Source organism: Falco biarmicus, chromosome 4 (genome assembly GCF_023638135.1).
Source record: "Falco biarmicus isolate bFalBia1 chromosome 4, bFalBia1.pri, whole genome shotgun sequence".
In the NCBI taxonomy this organism is placed as follows: domain Eukaryota; kingdom Metazoa; phylum Chordata; class Aves; order Falconiformes; family Falconidae; genus Falco; species Falco biarmicus.
The window spans coordinates 99,814,208-99,828,835 of record NC_079291.1 but is presented as its reverse complement, the minus strand read 5'-3'; the positions used below and the strand labels follow the sequence as shown (position 1 = coordinate 99,828,835).

The window sequence follows — 14,628 nt, the reverse complement described above, 5'->3', positions numbered from 1 at the left end:
AGCTCTTGCAGACAACGAAAGCAGCCATTTCGTCTCCCTGATGACTTGGGAAAGCTCATAACTCACAGGGGCAGCAGATCCCGTACAGGGTTTTCAATTTCTGTTTTCAACAATACATGCATTCTGGCAGATTTCAAACGCTCCTCAGGCAAAAGAACCAGCATCAGCTTAGAAAAAGCAGTGACTCTTAAAGAATTCTGGCTTCATTTCAAAGATTAGGAATAGCTAATGCAAATGCATCTATGAGAAAGACTAAATAACTGTGCAGTCTGTAGGAAAGAACTTTGACTCTCCTGGACTTGGCATAATTGCTCACACTTACCCAGCGCCTTTCAGCAATCACTTTAGCACCAACACCTTTAGAAAGAGGCAAGTAATTTCCCCACTTTCCTGCAGACACTGAGGCACTGCAAGGTGAAGTGGCTAGTCAAGACATTTTTAGCAGAACCACTGAATACATTCCCCACAAATAGCTTCTTCTACCTATTTCCAAAGATTGACTCTCTAAACTGCTCAAATAATTTAGAACCTCTAAATGTTTTTAAGTGATCCTCTGGTATTTTTAACCAGACTTTAATGGAGAACAACGCACAGCCTGCAGTGTCCACCTAGGGCCATAGCTGCTCTCCGACACTAACCAAGCCACTGAGAAGGACACAAGAACCCCATGCAGGAAGCTCTAACATGATCTCCTATTCATGGCAATCTCCAACCATAGAGAACTCAGAGTCCCTTCTGCTACTGCCATCCTGGCATTGCAAACGGAGGCAACAGGAGGGAGCTAAGAGCAGTGCTCTTCTTGAAAGAACCATTTTGTTTGGTAAATGACAGTTTTCAGAGTCAGGAATTTAAGTGGAGAACAACCCTGTGTGCTTGGGAAAGGCTGCCTGGGAGTCAGGCAGATGACAGACCCACACCTTTACTGCTGGCTTCTCAGCTGTAAACCAGACCATGAGACATGACTCAAGGTAGATGTTTATTAACCCACTGACACCCATGGGAACCAATGGCAGAGGCAGATTATCAGTTCACTAATAGTCAGGTCAACTCCAGACCAACCTACAAAGGTACTTGGGTGTCTGGTTCCTACTTGCAGGATGAGCTTCCCTTGGAAAACTTTGGGAGCTGAAGTAGCTCCTGACCCTGGGGTTACAGGTCCCACGAGAACCCTTTGCCCCTGGGCCCTGCAGAGAGAGCCAACAGCACTTTATCTCCCACACTGATGCCAAGGAAATGTCCGTTGTGAATGCCTCCTGGCCATTTCAAGGAGAAAAGCTGAGTTTTGGGCAATGTCTGTCACTTTGGGAGAAACCCTCTCCAACCAGGACAGTGGAATTAGTGGAACATAAAGGGCCTTCTCCAAGCAGCCATACGTGGGGTGGACAGTATGTGGCAGCAGAACCAAGAGCCCGTTAATGCACCTAAAACTCCATTCAGAGCAAAATAATTAAGAACAAACCCTGCAGCAGATAGTATTAATGGACGTACAAATTAAATTGTCATACACTCCATTTGAGGGATTATAAATAGACCCATAACTCCCACCACTGAGCAAGATGCAACCCACGCCCATCACCCCCATGGGCAGCCAGCACAGGGCAGACCATGGCCCACCAGCAACAGCCAACGCCAGCCTTGGTTGACCCTTTCAGGCCTGAACTCTCGCCCACACCAGCACTGCCTCAGATCAGACCCCAACAGCAAGCTTTAGAGGATGCAGTCTTCTCAGCTCATTAAGGCCCAGATTTTAATGAGACACGGCCCCAGACAAGCAATGCTGTGCAAACTGCACAACCCCAGGAAACTGTGCTGTTCACATGTTCCCTCTGAGGCATAATTCTTCTTCTTCCACCTTTCTCTGAGGCAGGAGGTAATTTGCACTGTCTCATCTCAACAGTTTACCATGGTCAGGGCTGGCTCGGCTACAGAGGAGCACAGGCAGCTCTTCTGCTGAGCAAGGATCTCCCTGCCTCCTCTCCAAGGCAGGACAGATGTGCTTGCTTCCCTTTCCTCCTGTCCCTGGACAGCATCCACATCAGAGCCCGCCCCTGAGAAGTGCTCATCCCAGCTTGCATTGATCTCTGCTATTTGCGAGCCCCATGCCCTTCACAGGCATTAAGGATTTCACAGGTGCCCTGGGAGAGGGGCAGGATGCTTGTCCCAGCCTCACACAACAGAGAAACAATTTGCAGCTGTTCCCAGAGAAGATATCAAGCTGGCAGTGGAGTGCCAAAGGGAAAGGGGAAGCTCTACACAGGCAGCAGGGCTTAAGGGTGATGGAACACATAATTCCTGCTAGCACACAGGCGAACCCAACCTTATCCACCCAGGGCAGGGGCAGACTTCAGCCCTAGCCCTGCTCCCCCTTTGCTCAGGCTCCTTCTTGGCACAATCTCAACATACTGGTGTGTCCTTGCCCAAACTTTCCCCCACCTCACTCCATTTCCTCTCTTTTGAGAATGGCTGTAATCCTTCACATATTCCTCATTAGCGAGATTTATGAGTACAATTCCATTTTATTTTGATGGTTAATACTAGCACTAAATGCTGCTGTCATGTCTACATAATTAATAATGAGACTAATAATGCCAAACCAATCTAAGAGTCACTTTATTGGTCTTCAGCATCATTAGTTAGTTAGAGCTGACATAACCAATTCAAGTTGTCGTCCATACTGAATCACCACTACTTCTATAAAAAAAAAAAACACCACAGATTTGGGGCTGTACTGCAGCCCAGATTCTCAATCCAGCAAGAAGTGTTATAGAGGGTCATCTGAGAGTGATCCCCTTCCCACCTAATTAATATTTTAGAGAGCTGCAACAATACAGTGAGCAGCAGGAAAGCAGGACAGTGTGGAGCAACATAAAGCATTTCACCGAGATGAGCTGCTGGGGACCAAAGATACAACTTGCACGTCCCCCCTGTGACTGCTGATGCTACTTGCACTTGGCCCATTCTGCATTTTCCCACCTGCCACAGCATTGTATGGCCCATCACACACATGAATAAGGAAAAATAATCTTTGATGCAATGTCACTGTCTGCCTTAGTGTGCAAACACCTGCAGAGCAACTGCTGTCTGCAGCAGAGAGGTTGGTGTCCACATTCTTTAAAACAGGGTCTGGCTGGACACTATAAGAGATGACCAGCCACCATGAACCCCCCAGGCCTTGTAGGCTACTTTTTTATGATTAAGTAATCATGAGATCTCTTAAAAACCTGTTTCGGGAAAATTCTGCTTTATGGCCAGCCCGGTTGTTAATCCTGTAGATTGCACTCACACTACTTTCAAAATTTATTCTGCAGTCAGGGCAGCAAGTTACTCTCTATTCATCTGAAGGTCGAAATTGCTGCCTCAAAGCACTAAAGATTTAAGAAGTGAAAAATCCTTCAAAGCAACTCACTAACTACTGTGAGTACTGGAAACACTTTGGTTTCCATTCAGGTAATCACACACTCTTTTCATGTGCTATTCCCACTTAGCTTCACCTTCCACTTCTCACAAATTATCTGAAGCTGTTTGATTAGAGCCAAGACTTGGGTAGAATTTAGGGAAGTTCAACAGTAAGAGTTTAATATTGCTAAGTTAACACAAACTATTTACTTCTCCCTCCTTTCCCAAACAGAGTCCTAGAGTTAAAGTACAGCAGCTATTATGTGTTTTCCAAAGCAAACCACGGATGTTTCAAATTGGTCTCAATTTAGCAGTTTCATTTTTGTGTTAAATGATAAGAAACAGCATTAGCACAAGGGTCATTTACCTGAGTTAGCAGCATGCAGCCGCTGCCTCTTGCTCAACAGAAAAATGAGACTGAGGACAGCCTCCTGATCTACTTTGACCCGGGCAATCCTCCTTTCCTTCAAGCTCCTGTTTTAATCCAAACCCTGACAGCAGGGACAACCTATGCTCCATGGAAGATGCTGCTCCCTAACCAACAGTATTATTAGGTATTTCTCAGCATCGGAGCATCCCAGGTGATTTCAAACAGGAAAGCAGCTAATGCTATTGTCCTTAATTTTTATAAAGCATAGATGTGGTGCACCTGCCACAAAAACACAAAGGGGAAGTAGGTTGTCGGTATGAAGACCCTAACAAGTAAGAGATACAGAAACAAACCCCAAAAATTTTGGGTGCTGGCCCATCCAAGTCACAGCAGAGAGATTTAAGCATACCTAAACTTCTGGCCTGTTTTTTGGCAGGCAGCCCTAGGCAATATTGAAGGCATCACTCTCCAGAGGTAGTGCTTGGAAGTTTGTTCCCAAAGCCAACAGGTCAACCCACACATCACTGACCGTTGCAGTATGGATCTCGGTAACCATATGCAACACGTGGGTCCGCTGTGGCATACAGGGGCATCATAGAGATACCATGTCCTTCTTCAGCACTGAGCAAATGCCTCCAAAACAAGGGGATACATCCTGCTCCAAGCACTATTTCACTGGTAAGCCCTTGCCTGAGCTGTCATTCTTTACCACAATATATTTTGTTTGTTGCACAAGTCTTGAGTTTCTGCTAGGCTTAGTGAGGCTAGAGACAGCACAAAACACCACCTCACTTGCTGCAGTTATTAATCACACCATGCAGCACTGCTGTTAGGCATCATTTAATGAAGTCTTCAACTGCTTTAACACCAATCTATGGCACTGTCCCCCTCTGCAAGTTTCCGCTGACACCCTGCCATTTAACTCCCTTCCCTTAGATATTTTCTAGCTCTTTCAAAGATCATGAGAAGCTTTTGAGAAGACAACCACTTGGTGCCTTGCAACTGCTGCATTGCAAGCAAATTAGTTGGGTCTTTTAGCTTTATTACAAAATAAAACACATGACAATAAATCAAGGCAAGAGAGAAAGAGGATAATGTTGGAGGTTTGCCACCTGTGCGCAGCATCTTAACAGCTTGACTACAGCTACAGAAATGAAAGTTGGGGATTTCAAAACCTTAAGCAATGGAAGAGCACAGGCCTGGCAGAGCAATTACGGATTCACACAGTTCCTTACAACCACTCATGCTAAGCTTATGCTTATTTCAAGGGAGTGTGGTCTCAGAATCAAGATTACCAAAAAAAAAAAAAAAAAGGAAAAAAGGTTCAGATAGCTTTAAAAATCTTCCCAATTTTAAAAGCATCAGGTGCAGATTTAGCTTTTTGTATGTTTATTTTTCTGGAGCAGGAAAACACTTATCTATTTAAAGGTATCTATGGATGAATAAAGGGCTGTAATTACTGTAGAGACAAAAACCCATACCCGCCACATACATAAATTTCAGTGCCTGACAATGGCCATAGTATTTTCACTGTAACAATAACAATGCTGAGAGCAGGGAATAGAGAGTGGCCATTTATCATGGGAAATGATTAAACATGCCAGGGTAAAATATGAACTTATCTGACTTGCACATTTTCTTTCCCAGGTCCTTTCTTGCAATTACATTCATTTCTTTCACTTGTTTGATAGTAGTTCACAAAATCTTCCAGCACCTGCACTGCCTTTCTGGCCTCTGAAGGTTGCCGTGTGATCACAACAGCACCACTAAATAGCCTTTGTCAAGTCTCAGAGAGCCACAGCCCTGGAAAAGCAGAGTAAAATGACATTTGGTGACTGACACATCCCCTAGGTGTCCCTGGGACTAGCAGAGACCCAAGTGTATGCTGCAGCCAAGCCCAGGAACATGTAGGTAGACGTGTTTCCACTGGAAGGGGAAATGGAGACACCAATATAAAATTGTTAAAGCAAAACCCTAGGTCTTGTTTTGTGAAAGTTTGAACATGGCATGTCAACATACCAGTGGTTTAATTTCAGCTCCACAACTCCATGCTTTCAGATACCATTTCTCAGCACTCCCATGCTATAGATTCTTTGAAATGTTGTTCTGGTTTGGTAAAGAAATCTGGGAAGATGACAACTCTGATCATATGCCAAATGCAGGCTGGCAGACAGCCGCGGAAGGAAGCAAGTTCAGAGAAACATGGAGTTCTTAAGTAGTATAAAGTAAAACAAGTGGTACAGAAGTATCTGAAGGGACTGATTCTGCAATGATGGCTTCTTGGCAGAGGATGCTCTCTATCCCTTCACAGAGGCAAAAGGTATACAAACGCATGGGTCCAAAATTCTGCTTTCACTTGAATCCCTGAGGCTTGTAGGTGAAGAAATAAAAACAGAACTAAGAGAGATCATGCTGTAAGATACAGCAGTCAAGTTACACCTGCAGATTTTAAGACAGGATGGCTGGAGAACCATCAGTGGAATGAAACTAGAAGCTGCCCTGTGCCAGTGTGAATACAGCCTGAGGGCGTCATGCAGAAGAGGTATTAACCACTCCGGAGTTCGATTCTGAGATGTGGGACTCGGCCCAAACCCTGGTGAAATACGGCCCCTCACAAAGAGCGTGTTGTGCGGTGGGTAGCGCCAACGGAGGCAGCAGACACAGCGGCTCGTAAAAACTGGGAAGAGATTTCCTCTGCAGCAGCCCAAAGACATACTGGCAAAGTGATGTATTGCAGTGGGATGAGGTGGGCACAGTTTGCTCTCCCACCTCCTAAACTGTATCTGTTCTATAGGCAAACAGACTATCGCTGCACCTCACACACGGGCTTGGAGCTTGCTGCCTTGCATGGGATTTACACTGACAAATGTTGTTATTATTTTGCAGATCAGAAAGTTGGAGAGAAACAAACCCTACCCTATTCTCCAGTAGTGTCAGGCATGACTGTGAATAATCACCTTCTCAAAGCCTACTCCCAAGCATTACAAGTTGAAATAGCTCTTGCTGCAAGCAAGAAACAGAGGTCAGAGGCAGACGCCTGCAAACAGCAGATGGCTCAGGCTGTAAGGACCTCTCCCTGGCCAGATCATGGAGAGACAGAGCTGCAAACTGGCCCCCCAAAACACCTATCCTTTTATTGGCAGGGAATTCCATAGCTTACCAGTAGGAAAGGCTGTCCTGGTTTCAACTGGAATAGAGTTATTCTTAGTAGCTGGTGCAGTGCTGTGTTTTGGATTTAGTGTGATAACAGGGTTGATAGGACACTGATGGTTTTGGTTGTTGCTGAGTAATGTTCATACTAAGTCAAGGACTACAGTTTCTCAGGCCATGCCAGTAAGAGGGCTGGAGGGGCACGGGAAATTGGGAGGGGACACAGCCAGGACAGCTGACCTGAACTAGCCAAAGGGATATTCCATACCATAGAATGTCATGCTAAGTATATAAACGGAAGGAAGAAAGAGAAAGAGGGGGGACATTTGGCATTATGGGGCTTGTCTTCCCAAGTAGCCATTACACATGATGCAGCTCTGCTTTCCTGGGGATTGCTGAGTACCTGCCGGCCCATGGAAGTGCTGAACAAATTCCTTGTTTTGTTTTACTCGCACGCGCATCTTTTGCTTTACCTATTAAACTGTCTTTATTTCAACCCACAAGTTTTCTAACTTTTACTCTTCTGATCCTCTCCCCCACCCCACTGTGGAGCGAGTGAGCGAGCTACTGGGTGGTGCTGCTTGGTTGCCAGCCAGGGTTAACCCATGACAGCGGTGAATGCCATCGCTTCCAGATCCGTGTGAGGTGGCAAGGCATGCCACATGGTGCCAAGCCAACCCCTTGCAATCAACAGGACTTCTGCTTCAACCACCCAGCTAAAAACAGAGATAAGAACACATTGCACCATCAAGATGCTCCTGAGAATCCAAATACTTTCAAGACCTCAAAGCACCCAGACAGCACTGTGATCAGGGCTGCAATAAAGGGATCTAAGCTTATTTAGGAGGAACAACAATTTCATTTGCTCCTTCAAATTAAGGACTCCTGTAGCCAGGGCTCAGCTCTTATGAGGGCTACAAGAGGAAGGCTGTTCTCAAGCTTCTTCTTGCCTTCCCCCTCTTCCCTAAGCTTCCACTCTGGATCTCAGCTTGTGTGCCAGAGCTTCCCGGCTGGCTTACCCCTTCCTATTGATGACAGCATCTCCTGAGCCCTGAAGCTGCCATCCCCAGTGAGAAGCAGCCAGCTCAGTGCTCCTAGATCTCACCACCTTCTTAATGTTCTCAAGATACACCATTTGGAAATTAAGTCATGGGCTTATTACAGCTGTTCAGAGGCTCAGCTCTCCTGGTCAGGTACTAAGGAAATGGAAACAAAATACTCTGAATAGATGGTACTGCGAAGCAAAGCAATACACAGCAGTGCTTTTGGTACAAGAAGTTGAGTTACCTCACCAGCACCTTGGACAGTTCAGAAACAGAAGGAACATCTTTCTGGACCTAATTTCCCTCTTCCATTTACTTGTGTCTACCCCAGGTCCAACTGAAACCTCAGTGGGATTTCCACTTGCTCTCTGCCATCAATCTGCCTTTGCTTCCACACTAAAGTCATGCATCAGCAGGATGGTTAAGGAAGGACATTTCCACACCATGCCCTGTCAGTACAGATTATTTCACTCGCTTAAGTTCCTTAGGGGTGTAATTTACAGGAAGCCCAAAGAAAGCAGATGTCTAAACCCCTAGGCTTGCAGAGGTAGGTATTACTGAAGCCTGTTGCCAACAGCAGTGAAGTTTAGCATATTCTCTGCAGACATTTATGTTCAGTCCTGTAATCACTACAGATAAAACCAGGTGAAGCTGAAGCTCTTGTTGAAAAAATAGTCACCACACAGCAGTTCCAAGCAAATAACTTTTACCTAAAGAACTTCATTACAGTAAAAGCTCCCTGGATTTTATCTGGACTAGGTTTTAGCTCTGTTGCTTCCCTTGTGTTCCCAAAGAAGCATTCACATTTCCATGCTGTTTCACAGGCTTTCACTTCCCCAAAACATGCCAACTTTTGCTGCTTGCAAGGGGCTGGCAGCCCAATCCCAGCACTTGGTACCAGAACTTCAGGATGGAAGTAAAGGAAGAGACAAAGAGTGGAAACGGGAATGAGGATGTGTACAAGTAGAGAAAGGAAGAACAGAAATAAAGGTTTCTGATTAAATATATGCTTTTCCAAAGGACTGGCAGATTCTGAGAAAACTTTTGATAGAAGCACCTCCATTTTCACAGGCATCCAAGGGAGCCGTGCCGTTGCCACAGCTCTGCTGTGTTTCTCCAAGGTTTCCAACTTCACAGTAGCCACAATGTAGACAACTCTCAGAAACAAACTGATTTGGGGGTCTGCCAGGGCAACCTCAACAGGGATGAGAGAGAGGGATGCAGTCAGCTGTCTAATGGATCAGGCTGTACGGGGAGTCTGGATCAGATTGGTGCTGGAGGCTGAACAAAAATGGTGTACAGTTGTGTTTCCACTTTGTATGCTACAAGCACACGCCATGGTGGCCAAACTAATTGTGGGGCTAAACAGCCTGCTCAGCTCTGACACTTGTAAGTTCATTCATGGCCTAGAAGCACAGGGTTCTGCAGAGCCACAGAGGCTGCAAGCCCCAACAACTGCAAACTGGACTTGAGGCGAATGTTCTCAGCCTCTTACTGCCTCTCACTGAGGAGCTTGTAAGAAGATGACAAGAACAGCACCAAGTTCAGCTGAAGTCCCACACAAATGCCAGACAGCAAACAGCTCTCCTGGAAACACATTTCAGCATTTTCATGAGGAATACTGTGAAATTCCAATTTCTTGGGAATATTTTTAAGTTGAGATATTTTCTGATTCAGAATTCATTCATGAATCATTGTGAATCAATGATTCACTCACAATCATCCTGGTTCACAATGCAAATAAGGTTACCTCCAAGCAATTCCTAAATCTCACATTTCCTTCACAAATATCCACAGCAGCGACTGCTGCAGAAGAACAGAAGGTGCCACATCCATTACAAGAGAATCTGCAGAACGCCCTTGGTCCTGAAGAAGGAAAAAGCTCCAAACTTTTGAGAAAAAAAAAAAAAAAAGAATAAAGCCTGTGGCAGTTGAGACTCATTATCACCAACAAACAGTCCAAAATGGCATATTTCAAGGTTTCAGGCTGACTCAGCTGTCAAAGCCTGCCATCCTAATCAATGCTTTTAAGAGCATTTACACATAGTGGGGTTTCATCCAAGTCAATGGTCCATCTCTCTGTAATTAAATTTGCCCGTGATGTAAAATCACCAGTATCATCTTATTTAAGGAGGAGCGTGCTAGGTGAGTCAGACCTATACATGGAAATACTGTTCCCAAAAATTGAATCCACTGGAAATTATTCTAGAACAGGATGATGAGGAGGAGAGGGATAAGTGAAGAGGGACAAAGAAATATTCATAAGTTTGGATTGAATCCAAAACTTAATTTAACAACTGGGACATTCTAAAGAAGAAAAGGCAAAAGGAATTGTATTCAAAATTGCCATTTTCTTTTTACAGAGTTCAGAAAACAAACGCAGCATAATTATTTACTTGAGGGTGGGGTTTTTCTCCTCCTTTTTTAGGTGAGATATTTTGAGCTCCTGGGAGGCCAAAAGTCTTATTTAAACAGTTTGAGACCTACAAAACTCACCTATCACAGAAAGAGGAGGACATTCTTGTATCTCTCCATTCCACAAGCTACTAACAGAAGCCAGGAAGTAAGAGAGGGCTCCTGTTCTCTCGTGGCTGGAATAGCAGAGCCAGCTGCCAAGGGAGCTTGCTTTGCCTCAGACACAGCACCTCCATTTGCTGTACCCCTCTTTGAAAGAGATATGCAGCACGGAGGGGCCTATCCAAGCCATGATTATTAAACACCAGTCAAAGAATTTTAAATATCTCAGTTATTCTCAGCTGAAAATTAATCTCTGGGTTGCAGGGAATGGCTGTGTTGTTACTGGCTGCAATTTCTGATAGCAGCTGATGGACAGAGCCCTGGAAGGCACCATCAGAAACCCGTGAGCCTGACACCCACCCCGTTGCACCACAGCGGGACAGCCCCACGCCTCCTTCCTCTGCTACCAGTAAGGCATTAATTCCCAGTGGAACAACAAACCCATCAAGTAATCATGACAAAAAGCATTCATGACCTTGCCTTTTCTCATGCCAGGATGTTCTTAATGCATATAACCACTGCAAGTGATCAACACTGCTACAAGCACAAGCAAGAAAACTCCAGTCAAGTGACTATCACTCTGTTATTCCAGAATTTTTGACAGCATCCCATTATGTCAGATTGCATTGGGTAAGGTCATATAATCCATCATAACCTGACTTAATGAGGCAATTAAAACCAAATACATTTCACGGACAAACTGCTTGCTATATAGTCCTTCCCTGATTCCACTTGGCTTCACATTTTCTTAGGGATGAACAGCCCAAGACAAACTAAAAGGAGTAAAGGAGTTATTTATTTAACTTCCTTTCAAGTATGTAAAGCATAACAGCGATATACTCCTTCAAACAACAGATAAGTAGCCATGTACCTGGGGGAGGGCAATAGCAGAAAGGTTTCCTTGTGACTGAAATGATAAAAAAATCCACACAATAAAAGGCTTTTTGACCCCCCCCCCCTTCCCCACGCCCACCCCCATCCCCTTTTTTAAAAAAAAGTAAAATAAGAGGAGGGTGGCAGCTAGGCTTTGCAGAAGGATTAAAATAAAACAACAAATTCCGAAAGCATCACCATGGACTGGTACTGCAAACCCACATCACCACAGTGGGACTACCCCAGCCTGAAGGAACAGCACATCTGGAAATGCAGGGCTTTGGAGTTTGGGGTTTTTTTTTCAGTAAGGATAGTGCAGGAGGCTCTCCTCAGCTCACAGGTTCCTCTCGCACCTGTACAGGAGACAAAGCTCCAAGCTAGAAGCAGTTTGGCTACTTGGATGGAGAAAACCTTTCCTCCTCACCTAACACCCCTATGTGTTGATATATCAGCAGGCAATTTATTTGTCCAGTAAAGCATGGATTATTAGTCAGTGCAAGAGACAAGGTATCAAGCTAGTTGAGCTGAGCACCTGAGATTCACTGTACTTTTTTTTTCTCTCTCTCTTTTTATAATAATAGTAATTTAAAAAAGTATGCTGGATCTGGCTCCTTTACCTTACTAATATTTGGTACACTCAAGCAAAGCACCCCTCACTGCCTGGGCCATTTGGAGAAGCAAGCAGCAGCGCAACAGCTCAGCTTGTCCAAAGCACCAGAAGTTATGTTTCAGGCAATTTCCAGGATTTTAATTTGTCATCAAGGAACGTGCAGCCTCCAGATTTACCTGTCACTTCAGTGGGGCACACCAGCAGAGGAGCACCCAGGGCCACATGTACCTCTGGCAGCTTCGTCACCCATTTCTGCATTGCCACATAATCGCTGGTGAGAGCTCCTGGCTCGTTCAGTCTGATTATCCTAGGTCATCTACTGATATCAGAGGTGACACTAATGCACTGCTCTTGCTGGTAAAACTTGAGAGTCAACTCAGAGACAACCCCATCGTAAGCAGCTTGAAAAGAGCGAATGTGGCACTTCCAGCAGCCAGAGCAACACAGATACAAACTCCAGAGAGACCCCAGGACACACATGGCATTCATTCGTACACAACACGGGCACCACAAGTTCACATAGCAGGTGTGTTCGTACAGAGCTATAACCAATGCCCACTCTTTGAAATATGAATTGGAAAATTCTGTGCTGATGCAGACTGGGAACAAACTCTTTGGGTTTTTTATAGCTGATGTATCTTCTAACATATGCTACTAGCACTGGTCATTTTTCTTTCCGAATCTGAGCCCACCAGGACACCAGTTGGCCAAGACCAGGTTTAACACAAGGGGTTGTTTTGGCTAAAAATCTCAGGGAGGCACACACTGCTTCAATGCAAATAGACACTTTTAGCGGAGGGAGCTGCAGCTTTGCACAGAACTCTATACATTTATATGGCTGGATATGAATTAGGATGGGGCAGTTCCACATGCAGTGCACAGGGACCATTAGCAGAACAAACCTGGGAAGAAATGCATTCCTGTTTCCTAGAGAAGTAGTTACTGCATTTATTTTGCCTGAGAAAAATAAAACTACAGAATTTCAAATGAGCAAGAATTCCTGAGTCCTCAAATATCTTCACAGCTATTGAATTGGGTGACCTGAAAACCAGCGCTCACTCAATAGAGAAATGGGATTTTTATAAATATGTGTATCAGCAAATGAATATTTAATGTTTTCTGTATATATCTGTGTTCAGGGCTTGCAGTATTTAAGCAATAAGACTTGTCAGAAAATGTAGTAGCCATGAGATAATTACATCTCTAGGGTATTTTGATGCACAAAGGGCAGACAAGTGCTTGTATTATCTCAAGAATGTTATAATCTTGACATAATCACAACATATAGAAACAGGTTATTGCTGGGGGGGGTGGGGGGGGACAGAACGACCACTCCATAGCTTTCTTGTCTCAAAAAATACTATGTTCTTTTATTACCAAAAATAATAATTACACCACTGTACTAGCAATGTTGTCATTACCAACACAGTATTTTCATTAGAAGTTGCTTTCTGCAGTTAAATACACTATTTAATATACAAGAAATTCTCAGCCTAAAACGTATTTTCTAGTGTTTGTCCCCAAATTTAAAGCCCATTATATTTCCAGTCAGAAGGAAGCCATTTCAAAAGTGTTTCTTTCAGTCCTTTCTGATATTTCTGAATAAAAATAAATGTCCCCTGTCAGCAAAATGCTAACATGAGCTTTAGGAAAAATTCAGCCACACTTAAGTACTTTGATGAATCAGGACCTAAGACATTTTCTAGATACCGTAAGCCTAATTCTGGCCTCCTTTTATGCTGGTGTCAATCTAGACTAACCTCATCCTCTTCAACACAGCTAAATCCAGACTGACATCAGCACAGTCAGACCCAGCCTCCTGCTCTTTTAAAGGCTTTTTCACTGCAAAAACTAAACAAAATTTGTTGCTAGGGCAAACATCTCCCTTGAAACTCCTGGCTGTGGCAAAGCCCTACCTTGCAGGTCCAAAGCTTGGCCAGGGCTGCATGTGGGAAAACATCACCCACATGCAGGTTTGCCAGTGCTGTAGACTATTGGAAAATATTTCACTTTTTAGGACTGCTACCAAGCTGAGCCATGGGGGAGGCTTATTTTTATGCAAGAGAAAAAGCACCAATGCCAGCACCGATGTCAAAGGCTTGCCAAGCCTCTTTTCACAGGGGATCTAGAGGGAAGGGTCTGCACACAGCATGGTGATATACCTTCTGCGCCTCCTTTTGCTAGCTCAGGTCTTTTCAGGCACACGATCAGCAGTCCCATGCCAGAGAGCAACATAATCACCACCACTGCTGTGCCACAAGCAGTGGGGACAACTGTTAGGAGGAACAGAGCTGTGATCTTAAGAAGTGTTTCTCCCTGCCCTTATAAATGACTTACTGGCTGTTTGACCAGCAAATTGGTACTTCCCATCCCTTTCAGGGTGATTTTCACAAAGCCTCTGACGAGTCATAAGTCACACCCTGAGCAGCAGAGGAAAGATTTATGGGAGCTGTGTAGGAAAAAGCAAACAAACCAACCGTTTACAGCTTCCTTTAGCAGCATAACAGATTGCAAGTAGCAAAAGAGAACAGGCAGAGTGTCACCCCTGAGACTGTTTGGAGACCGCAGCATTGTTTTTCAAAAGGAAGAGACTGGGTCTAGTCATCCTAGAAGACGAGACTGTAATCTCAATGGGTTTCTACCCAAATAAATAAAGCTAATACAAAGGA

The 14,628-nt window shown here is 44.5% G+C and overlaps 1 protein-coding gene across 1 annotated transcript in view; it reads right to left on the bottom strand.

Moving 5' to 3' along the window:
• GRIP2 (glutamate receptor interacting protein 2) overlaps positions 1-14,628 on the bottom strand; it is a 285,003-nt gene that overhangs the window by 148,323 nt on the left and 122,052 nt on the right. The window lies entirely within an intron of this gene.